We start from the raw sequence: 12,900 nt of genomic DNA on the forward strand, positions 1-12,900 counted from the left end.
ACGATCCTGGCTCATCAAGCTTCGGCTCCTGCTGCTAATCCACAATCCATTAAATCATTGAATCCTCATTATTAACAAAGTCATTCGCAGTCAGATCTGAGTACTTCAACTTAATTTCCATTTGAATGCATTTTAGCCTCAACCTTAGATTGTAATGAACATACACAAGGTCGTTGAGGTATTTCTATATCAAACAGTTTCTTTACTTGTTGTGGAGAAGGGTGAAGGTAGACTAATTATACTTACAGCCACTTGAAGAGACCATTTGGAAGAGGATTTGGATGGCAAGTCGCTTTGGAGTAGGAGCCGCCAATCTGAAATAGACCCACCATTCAGCTGCAAAAATATTAAGATGGAACAAAATTAAAAATAAAATTGTATCATATCAGACTTATTAGTAGCTATGTAATGTCAAACAAGAGTTGTCGTTCATATATAATCTACCTAGATTTAGCTATTTTTTGCTTAAGACTGCTACATCTGTTCTAAAGCTATTGGTGCCCTCTCTAAATATTTTCGTCTTTAAAAAATATATATGTTATGATGTGTTACTGGTCAAAGATACAACTAAGTTAACAAAAACTACTCAACCTAACTTACTTCTTGTATACACATAGCTGTGATTTCTGGAACAAGCTCCATCTTATATATCACATTTCATAGGGACGTCATAAGCTCATCATCATGCCTATCTCAGGTACCATGTACTGGAACCTCGATTCAGATAGTAAGCTATAGATAAATTTTATAATTGGTTAAGCATATTTGTACAAATAAAAAAGTAATCAAATTCTTAGAGCTTCTTTGATTTGCCGCTTACCTGCTAGATGCAAGTCCCTACCCATTTGATGTCCCACTGATGCTCAATGATTTGGATATACTCATGGACATGTTTCGGATCTGTTGACCTAATATGATCCTTTATCCTCTCCATATGATACAAGAAGTCCATCTGGGGCTACCTTTCACTATCCAAGGCCCGAAGCACCTTATATATAGGTCTGATAGCCTTCATTATATTCTCATCCCATTGCCAAAATGTCCATCTCATTACTAAGTTCTTCATATTGCTCCCCTCAACGCCTGTCCTGACATATCTACTCTCTTACCACTCGGGAATGACAAACATCTGACGTAGGTATACTTTTTTGAGAACAAGGCTATCAAGTGCTATATAATTCATAGCAAATCATGTGACATTTGATCTCAATATATCTCTCCCTGCATATTGCCGCATTAATGATAGGACCCATGTGTGATTGTAAATGAATGCAGTAATTGTCTACATTGAGTCGATTATCTTCTGCACCCTCTTAAGTTTCCTAATATCCATCAACATTAGATCGATACAATGTGCAACACATGGTGTCCAGAATATATGTGGTCACCGCTACATTAGGATCTCCCCTGCAGTCCTATATTGTGGCCCATTGTGGGTGATAACCTACATGACATTCTGTGCTTCGACCTGATTGATCATCTCCTCCATCAATTTGAGAATATATGTCATATCATGCACCTGATCTGAAGCATCAATAGACTTTTAAAAAATATTTTTTCATCATAATATGTCAGAAAGTTGATGATGCTCCATTTGGTGGGACCAGTCCAACCATCATAGATCATCGTAAGTTCATACATCAGCTACTTATTCTGATATGATGCAATCCATTTCTGTAGTTCCTCATTATTGTTGAAAAGCTCATCGTAGATGTCCTTGCATCCTAGAGGATCTACACCTGAACCGACAGCCTGTATAGATGTAATAATAGAGCGATGATATGTGTTGCCTACCGCATGCACTAGGATGTGGCTGAAGGAAAATCAAGATGCAATAGCTCAATATATATCCTTCTTCTTATCCTTTTACAACATACTACCAACCCTCTGTTGTTTAGAATCCTTGATGGGGAAGGCACATGGACCTAAGTCATGGATAGTGGCTCTAGCCAAAATCTTTCTAGAGGATTTCTTCCTACTACCAAAAGCTCCCAATACAAAAGCAATACGACTTGTGCCTCTACCAATAGTCTCTCTAACTGAGGAGATCCTCTTAAACTCAGACTCACCTACAGTACTTGCAGAGCCCAACTGCAACTCATAAACTGATGGTCTAAATTGAGCCCTATACCTGGCCAACTCCTCAAGTCATCACTGATCTTCCAAGTTTGCATCAATGGCAGCCTGAATCTATGCCTCATCATCTGATGCAGATGCTTCCTCTAACTCCCTAGAGTAATAGAAAGGTGGCTATATGACTCGGCAGTCTACCTTCGCCTTCTTCCAAGTCCTCTCCTTCATTGCATTAGAATTAGTGAAGCGCTTCTTCGTCAATTGACGGCCTCTTGTGGGTACTTTTGGCACATAGCTATATCGGGATAACTGCCAGCAAAGTGTTGCTTCAATGTAGTTATGCCTTCTCCCTTGAACTCGATGTTGCATCAATTGCATCTCCAATGGTGCCGACTCAAGAGCATCTGCCCGTGGTCTCAACCAATGCCATGCTCCAGCTCCTTTTTTGATGGATCCATTCTTGAAGGTTGAACAATCATAGTAATTCAATAATTATATAAAAATAGTAAAACTTGGTTATCCTAATTTTTATTTTTTTGAACAAATTTTATATTTTTTAATATTTTTTAAATTTCAAAATATTATAAAGTCTAAAAATTATGAAAAATTAATGTGGCCTTAGATCTATGTAGAATCCTACCATTGATGCTACTATAGTTTTCTAAGTCAGTAGGCATGCATGAAATGCTATTTATATTTTAATTTCGTTCAAATTTAAGTCTAGGTAACTATGCATATGATGCATCAAAATTTTGATAAACAGACATCAAATTTATATCAAAAATAGTTTGCAAGCCCCTAATCCATATTTTGATTTAACAGTTAATTTTTAAATTTTATTTTTTAATAATTTTTTATTCAAAAATATATTTTTAATTTTAAAAATTATATACTTAATAAAAATTAATAATTTCAATGTCATCGTGTAGATCATCCATAGATCTATAATATATAATAAAATCATATCAAATTCAAAAATTTTAGCCCGACTTCCCCTTGTTTTTTCAATTTTCATGGATTTTAAAGTCAAAAAAAAGGAGAGAGAAAGGGGAGAAATGAAAGTGTAATATAAGGTCACATACCTCTATTTGATGAGTTCTTCTCAGTCTACTTGTTGCTTGTACTATAGAAATGGGATGAAAGTGAAGGAAGAGAAGGAGACTTCTCTTCCTCTCAAGACTTCCTTTAAATTCCCCTATGAGTCCACTGTAGCACAGTGACAAAACAAAAAGAAAAAACAAAACAAGGCTGAACTAACCACTGTAGCATATAGTAACAAAACAAAAAAAAAATCAAAATAGGATCGAACCAGTTGTTTGGCCCCGAACAAAGCAAAACCACTCGATCAGCCTGGTTCAGGCCAGTTCAGGCTCTGTTTCAGATTTCAAGGCCAAACCGACTCGATTCCGTGCTAGTTCAGCTCGGTACAAGCTGAACCGGGTGGTTTGGTCCGGTTCAACAAACCATGGTCAATACCATACTGAACCGGTGCGGGTCTTGATACCAGCTCAGCCTACCTTGCAACTGACCATCTCATCATAATAAACATGAGGTGCCACAATCAATAACCACATCCATAAAACACTCCTACCACATCTTTGTTTCTTACTCTGCTTCTCTTCTCCTTTTCTCCCACCTTTTCTCCTCTTTTCTTCACTTTCTTTGATTGTCTTCCATGAGACATTCTTGTGCATTTGTGGGGCCATGTTTCAAGTTTTGGACATTTGCATTTTCACTTTAGGTTTCTTTAAGCCTTTCTTTTGTCTCCTCATCATCTAAGCACTCTTGCATAAATCCATTGCTGCAATTTTCTTCCTTTAACTTTTGCACACATCATGCTGTCTCCATGTCTTACATACCTTGGTAGTTAAGCCAGACTTCTCTCCTTGATGCACACCAATCTAAACATGGTCCATGATACATTCTTGGATTTCATTATTCCTTCATATTATTGATTCATCTCTTTAGCAACATGTAATTAGGTAGCCATTATCATTCCATCTCATGTAACATGACTTTCATGTTTTCTCAATCTGACAAGACTTTGAACTGCCACTTTCTCAATCTTTGTCACCATCGTAGAGCCATCTGCTACCTCACTAATTTTCACTATAGATGTTGCTTCATGCATTCATTGGCTAACTCCCCTTCATCAACATCACATGGACGATTCCCTACATCAACAATCAGTTTGTCATCCTGGTATCTTACAATTTCAAGAATAGCTCCTTCCACCACACGCACTTAGCTTTGAATACATAATTTCAAAGTTCCTGCAACAAGATGTAGTTGGGAACCACCCTTTCATGTCAGCATACCTCGTATGCATCCAGATGTTGCTGGATGTATGCCCTAGAAGCCAGATTAACTAATATTTGTAAAATATTTTTAGGACATAATTTGTAAATTGACTTGAATATTAATAAAATTGGGTTATTTCCATTCACATTGTGTTTAATAGTATCTATGAATCATCCATTAGGTTAATAGGTAAGATAACACATTCTCAAGAGTTGAAAATTTGAGACGTGCTAATCTTATTTAACTCATAAATGGCTCTCGATCATAGGATTATCACGGAGACGGTGATCAATTTGGAAGATTGGTAAATGATCGCTTCCTTCGGATAGATGAGTCTTGATTCTACAATGTGGAGACACCGGAGCGAAAATACAAATGCTTGTTAAGAACAAAGATACTAAGCGTGATCAATCGCGAACAATCACAAGGATTTCTATCTTCTCTTCAGTGACTTGTTCATAGCTGCAGTTGTGTGAATTAGTTCTCTGACTTGAGGTGCATCGGCCATTCACCTTGAGGGTGCTGTAGTTTGACTCCACCATAACTCGATCTCCTAGCCATATGGAGCTTTGAGGTGTATGTTAGCTATAATATATTCACTGTAGGAATTGGATTGCACCAAGACAGAATCTATCGACCTCGGTAGAGTAGTCCTATGTAGATCATGAGATTGAGTCCAAAAGTCCACGGCCATGATAGTGTAAAAGATAGAAAAGTATTTCTAGTAGGTTTCACATCGGACTCGACCGAATGATTCTATCATATGATAGATATGAGGTTTGACGAGCTTACCTTGACCTCGATTCTATCGAAACTCACGATAGAAGAGCCGAATCACACGGTAACTGCACCTAGAGGTTCTTATTTAGTTCTGATGGGCTGCCACTACATACTACTAGACATCATTGATAGATTGTGGGACTAATTAGAATTATTTCGATGATCAATAATTTTAATTGGATGAATTAGAAAGTTTCGATCCATCGAAAAGAGTTTTGATGATGTTGATGATAGAAATCATGACATGTCCCATTACCATGCAGAATTGAACCTATGGGGTCACATAACAAAGGACTTTGGTCTAGGATTGTTTAATTGAACTTAATTAATCCAATTGGGTCTAAGGAAATCATACTAGCACATGATTAGACCTATGTTTCTCCCAGATTAGGTTTCCTATCAGATAGGGCTTAGCCTAATCTATTTGGGCTCTTAATTTGGCACCAATAGTTGGTCCTGCAATTGAACTTGAATTTGATTCAAATTCAAAAGGCGGTTTCTGGATATGGAAGTTGCTTGGACACGGAGGTTACCTATTCTATGTTGAATGGGTTGTTATTGTTGTCCTAAAGAAAGGTTGGCACCCCACTTTTTCCATTAGTGATTTCTTTCCCAAATAATTGAATGGGTGCATGCCCCATTTGAATGTCAAATGGGGCACACGCCCTTATGGATATGAGATAAGGATGAGAGGTTAAGTGGCAGTCCCATTTGAATTTGAGTTTAAAGGAGTTTAAATTCAAACTAAGTGGTTAGGGAGGTTGTTTGAAATGTTCAAATTCAAATCATATGCTTATCCTTCCATGCCCACTGGTGCCTTCTCGTAAGTTTTCATATGATGAAACTTTAGAAAGAAAAGTCGGTGTCACCATTGTGGATAAGATGGGATCGCCCCATCTAAAAATTGTTTTCAGTTGGGCTCCATTCGGAATTTTGTTACAATGGTTTCATTCCTACGTCTATAAGATAGATGTATCATATCGTAGAAACCACGGGTGTGTGCGATCAGAAACACCTTTTCGATACTCTGCCTCTCTGCTATTTCCACAAAGCCTCCCCTTATCCCATTCCACACGCCTAAGTGTTAGGCTTCCTTCATTCCACACACCTAAATAGGATTAGGTGCTGTCCAATGAAAGAAAGAAAGGGGCTGCATCAATAGTTGATCAGACAGCCCTAGACATCAGATTATTGCTGATCAAGAGCCTCAGATCCACCATGGAGAAGGCGGATCAGATCTGGAGAAAGCAACCCAGATGAAGGCCCGAATGGATACCTGTAAAGGCCGGGCACGTGCACGGCTCATCGAGGAACCTCTACCACGATCATCAAATCACGGAGATCGTCTACCCGCGCAAGGTGATGAGTATTGTTCTAATGTTATTTTATTACATGCTGAATATTGACTAACGATCTTGTTTTTTATCTATGTTTCAGGTGCCGGGTCGAGAAAAATTTTTGAATTTCGTTGTGCATAGTTTGATCGACCCGAAGTGCAATCTGCAACCTTCAACTGGTATCAGAGCCAGGTTTAGATCTGAAACATAGATCAAAATCAGATCTGATCAGATGAGATCTAATGTAGTTAGTTAGATCTAAAGTAGTTTAGATTTATTTTTCAGCATGTGTTAGCTAGATCTAATGTAGTTCTTATATATGTGATATGTATAGAACTAGATTTTAGATATGTGATATGTAGTAGATTAGATCTAGTTAATTTCCAACTAGCTAAGTAATTGGATTGAGTGAACACCAAGCCGTCCAATTATAAGAGGAAGCAGGGATTAAGTCCCTCGCTTACCCATTCAAAAGGGTTCTCTTATGACGTATAGGGGTGCCATGTGGGATCTCATGAAAAAAAATGGTGAAAGGATCAAAACTTACTTTTGTGCTAAATCCTAGATTCGAAACCCTAGGTTTGATTGATTGTGATGCATGAATTAGTTGTTTAGATCTGAAAAAGATTTTCAAATCTAAATTAGAACTATTTTTGTGATGCATGCATGATCTAAATAACATCAAACTTATGAAAGAGTTTCTGTCTGACCTGCAGGAGTTGACTCGATCCTTGTTCGAGTCAACCCCAGTCCCTGGTGAGTCGACTCAAATTTGATTTGAGCCGACTCAATCCCCTAGTGAGTCGGCTCAGTTTGCAGATGAGCTGACTCAATGCTGCAAGCAGATGGGTTTCGGGTTTCGGATTTCTGTCCGTCACAGGGAGTCGACTCGATTTCGATGGAGTCGACTCACTGTGATGAACCGACTCAAGTCCAGGGTGAGTCGACTCATTTGAGCAGATTTTGTATGAGATACAAAACTTAATTTATTTGGATTCAAAATTGTTTTGACATTTGAATTAGATCCATGAACTTAATTAGGAATTAAAGATGAAATTAAAAGATCTAATTGGAAATTCAGATCTGACACAATTTCATAAATCATGGGTCAAGGGTGTAGGTAGCTCAATAAGATCTAGTGGGAGTGGTTGATCAAATCTACTCAAGAGTTGATTAGGTTTGGATCAAGAGTGCTTCAAACCAACCCAATAGTTGTAAGTTTGGTCAGATCGATTAACAGCCATATGCAAGGTTCGCTGTACCGGTACCGGACGGCGTGCCGTGCCGGACCGATATGGTACGATACCGGTACTATACCGTACCGACACACGGTACGCCCGAGCGTACCGGTCTGGTACCGGTACACAATTTTTTTCGATTTTCAATTTTTTTTTTGATTTTTAAAGTTAATAATTGATAAATACAACCTCAATATGGCATTATATTGCATATTATTGACATATTTGGGTTCAATTTGGAATTAGATTGCGGTACAAAGACTCTTGATCCAAAATTTCAAACATATATTTATTTACATTATATTTCAACTATGTCATCTTAAAACTAAAGAAAAAATATATAAAATACGCATTAAAATGTATCTAAATATTTAAGTACAAAGCGCAATAACTGATATACGAACCTAAAGATGTACTCTGCATTTAATTTCTTGTCAAGTGTCTGTGACGCTCGTAGATATCTGGATCATCAACATAGTCTGAAGGGACATCAGTCCAACTCTCTAGCCAAGCTACACTGTACTCTCGAATATTCATCATCCCATAAGGCATCCTCTCTGGATTGTAAGACATCTTAGACCTCTCGCTAAAATTCTGACTCTGAGAAGTATCCTCGAGATGATGGTACAATTATGGAGGAGTCCATCCAAATATGCCAGTAGCAAAATCTGATCCTGGAGCTGCTCCAGGCTGCATAGGGTAGTAACCACTAGAAGATGATGCCTCGGATGCACCATATGCATATGGATCATAAGGTAGCTGTGGATAATAGGATCCATAATGCGAGGATGATCCAGATACATCCATGGACCCTACTCCACGTGCAAGATCGTCCGCAACTGCATCATGTGCTGGATGACCTCTAGGAGCCCGTCGTCTATATGAAATCGGCTCCCCACGATCTCTACCGACTCGTCCACCATGATCCTTATCCTGTGTGACATGCGTAAACTGAGACTCACCCGTGAATCGAATATCACCCTGTGGCTGTTTCATAAACGATGGTCTCCTGTCCTCCAGTTCCTCCCTGATCATCAGATCCATGGCTACTACTACTAGTATCATCATCACTCTCCCTGATGTCCGTATCTGAACCAAATAGCTCCTGTACTCTCGAGAGTGGTGTACGTGCAACTGTCTTTTCCTTTCCCCCCTTGTGCCCCTCTATGACTGAGTTTCCTATGATTAGGAGGATGGATGCCTTCTTGCTGGCTGCCGGAAGGAACGTCTATACATCTCTCGCTCGAATCTCTGAGAAGATGTATCGGATAGCGAGTCATGTGATGAATGAGTCCCTTGTATCCTCTCAAACTGTGGCTGATCAGTTGGAACCCTATGTGGAATATTTTTTTCTGCCTATTGCCCTGGATCCACCCTGATCTCCCTTGCCACCACACTGGTTGGTCATGGAGAGGATCCTGGCTCATCAAGCTCTGGCTCCTGCTGCTGACCTGCAAGCCATCCGATGATCGGATCGTCATCCTCGTCGGCATAATCATCCAGCGTCGGATCAGTGTACTTCAACTGAACTTCCTCCTGAATATATTTTAGCCTCAACCTCAGATTGTAGTGAACATATACAAGATCGTCGAGGCATTTTTGTGTCAGATGATTTCTCTGTTTGCTGTGGATAAGGACGAAAGTGAACCAATTACACTCACAGCCACTAGCAGAGACCGTCTGAGAAAGAATACGGACAGCCATATGTCTCAAATTTTCTGCTGACGTTCCAAAATGAATCCACCATTCAGCTACAAAAGCAAAATTATATATCAAATTTGATGATATTATTAAGCAAAATTACATATCAATCTATATTGCTCATTATTGATATGTAATTTACCTGGATTCATCTGCTTTTTGCTTACGACAGCTGATAGGACTCCAAAACTATCTGATCCCTCTCTAAACTATTTCGTCTGAAATAAAATATATTTATTATTTATAAATATATCAGATCGAATTCAGTTGAATAATTACATCTATTTTAAACTAGCATACCTCTTACAGACACAACGACGCGATTTCTGGATCGGGTACCATCTTATATATGACAATGCGAAGAGCAGCAAGAAACTCGCTATCCATATCTATCTCCGGAATAGTATACTGAAATCTCGGATTCAAGTAATAAACTGCAAATAAATTTCAAGACTAATTAAGTACAATTTTATTTTCATGCTTCGAAAAAATATTTTAAAACATTCTTGAATCCAAACTTACCAGCTAGATGCAAATCTCTGCCCATCTGATAGTCCCAACAGCACTCAATAATGTTAATGAATTCTTGAGCATGCTTGAGATTATTCTCACTGATCTGTTTCTTTGCCCTCTCCATCATGTAATATAGGAAGCCCATCTGGGGGTATCTCTCGCTGTCCACGGCGCGAAGCACCTCATATAAAGGCTTGATAGCCTTCACTATCTTCTCAGCCCGCTGCCAAAATGACTGACTCGTCACCAAGTTCTCCACATGACTTCCATCAGTACCGGCCCTCGCATATCTGCTCTCCTGCCACTCGACACTGACAAACATCTGACGTAGGGCTGTTTTCTTTTGAAGAAGACTATTAAGTGCTATGTAGTTGGTAGCAAACCGTGTGATACCCGGTCGTAAGATCTTCCCTCCAGTATACGTCCGCATCAATGAAAGAACCCATGTGTGGTTGTAGATGAATCTAGTAATGGTCTGGGCAATCTCCACTACCTGCTGCACCCTGCGAATCTTTCCGATATCGATCAATATAAGATCAATGCAATGTGCAGCACATGGGGTCCAGTATATCTGCGGTCGCTGCTACATCAGCAACTCTCCGACAGCCTTATATTGTGATCCGTTATCTGTGATGACCTGCACGACATGCTGCTCACCCACTGAATCAATCACCTCCTCCATCAAACCAAGGATATATGTGGCATCGTGCATCTTATCTGAAGCATCGATTGATTTGTAAAAAAATATTTTTCATCACAGTATGTCAAAAAATTAATGATGCTCCGCCTAGTAGGACCTGTCCAACCATCACACATCACTGTCAGACCGTATGTAGGCCATTTATTTTTGTAAGAAGCAATCCATCTCTGCAGATCCTCCTTATTGCTGTCAAGAAGCTGACCATAGATGTCCTTAGGTCCTGGAGGATCTACACCCTGGCCGGTAGCCTCTATGACTGAAATAGCAGATCGGTAGTAAGGATTGGCTGCTGCATTTGCTGAAATATGGCTGAAATGAAATCATGATCCAATAGCTCACCACATATCCTTCTTCTTATCTTTTTTCAGCATACTGTCAATTCTCTGCTGCTTTGAATCCTTGCTGGACAAAGCATGTGGATCCAAATCCTGAATGCTGCTCCTGCTGAAATATCTCTGGAGGACCTCCTACTGCCAAAAGCTCCCAACAAAGAAGACATGCTGCGTCTGCTCCCTCTACCACCAGGCTCTCTGACTGAGGTAGTCCTCCTGAACTCGAATTCTCCCCTATCAGTCGCTGATCTAGATCCTGATTCATAGCATGATGGTCCGAATCGGACTCTGTACCGGGCCATCTCCTCCTGCTGGTACTGATCCGCTAAGCTCGCATGAATGGCAGCCTCAATCTGTACCTCATCATCTGAAGCAGAAGCCTCCTCTGACTCTCTAGAGTGATAAGGTGGCTCTGCAGCTCGACGGTCTACTTCGATCTTTTTCTGCTTTACCCTTTCCTTCGCTGCTTTCGAATCAGCAAAGTGCTTTTTCATCAATTGTCGGACCTCTTGCGGACATTTCCGACACATCGACTCATCAGGATAACCACCAGCTAGATGCTGCTTCAACCTAGTCACTCCTCCTCCCTTGAACTCTATGTTGCACCATTTGCATCTCCAATGATGCCGAGTCGAGAGCATCTCGCCATGATCCCAACCGATGTCACGTTCTTGATTTTTCTTCTTACTCATTTCTGCAGATATAACAAAATACTAATTATTTCGAATTATCTGTAATATAACACTAATTACATATATTTTTTATTTGATAATATTTTTTACTATTTAAATATTTACAAAAAAAATTTCAAAAAAATCCCAAGTTAGATTCAAATATTTCAATTGTTTTGAATCATTCTAAACATTATTCTCAATTTCAAAACTAACACTGATTTTTTATTTTTTTATTTTTTTAATAATTTTTATATAAATAAATATATACTATAAAATAGTTGATTAATTAAAGTGAATGAACGTCATGCTCTACATTTTTTTCTTATAAATATATGCAAGTATAACAAAACACGATAGTTTAACGATAATTAAAATAATTATATATAATTTTAAAATAATTTTAATAATTATTTTAAAACTTATAAATTCAAAATAAATATGTTATATGCTTCAAATAATATTTTTAAATTAACTAAAATATAACACTATTTTTATATATTTTTTATTTTATAATTAAATTTTTAAATTTAAATAATTAAAAAAATAATTTTTTAATTTCAAATATTTGAAAAAAATTAGAAATTAGATTTAAGTAGTTTGAATCATTCTAAACATGATTCCCAAACTCTGATTTTTTTCCTAAAATTTAAATTTTTTTTAATTTTTAAATAAATAAATATTTAAAAATATTTAAAAAATATATAATTAACAAAAATTAATAATTTTAGTGTCATCGTGTAGATCTTTCAAAGATCTATCACATATAATTAAATCATCCCAAAATCATAAGATTTTGGCATGATTTTCTCTTATTTTCATTTTTTCTCATTCTTATCCTATTTTTAACAATAAAAATAAAAAAAATATATTTTCTAAGAAAATAACACATTATCTTACCTCTGGCCAAAGATCAATCTCTCCTCGAACTACTCCTACAATTTGACGGAGTTTTTTCCTTTTTTTCTAATTTTTCGGAGGTCTCAACGGTTTCGTTGAGACCTTCGCAACTTTCGGACCCTCGGGAGTTCTCTGAGACATCTCAGAGAACTCCAAACCAGGGTTCTTTTATGCATGTGGTCTCTGACCCCACCCCCCTCCCCCCTCACTTTATTCACATGGGACGGTCGGTACGGTTCAGTTCACGCCGAACCGGACCGAAACGAACCATACCGTCCGATTTTGGACGGTATGGAAGCGAACCGGACCGAACCGCTCGGTTCGATATCGATTCGGGGTGTTTCTCGAAAAAAA

General features: G+C 38.3%; 1 protein-coding gene and 1 pseudogene across 8 annotated transcripts in view; both read right to left on the minus strand.

The window, feature by feature from the left end:
• LOC105054691 (uncharacterized) overlaps positions 1–12,900 on the minus strand; it is a 111,038-nt gene that overhangs the window by 30,803 nt on the left and 67,335 nt on the right. The gene's annotated exons all lie outside the window — the stretch shown is intronic.
• On the minus strand, positions 7,431–10,871 carry LOC140852895 (uncharacterized; annotated as a pseudogene).

This window comes from Elaeis guineensis, chromosome 12 (genome assembly GCF_000442705.2).
Source record: "Elaeis guineensis isolate ETL-2024a chromosome 12, EG11, whole genome shotgun sequence".
In the NCBI taxonomy this organism is placed as follows: domain Eukaryota; kingdom Viridiplantae; phylum Streptophyta; class Magnoliopsida; order Arecales; family Arecaceae; genus Elaeis; species Elaeis guineensis.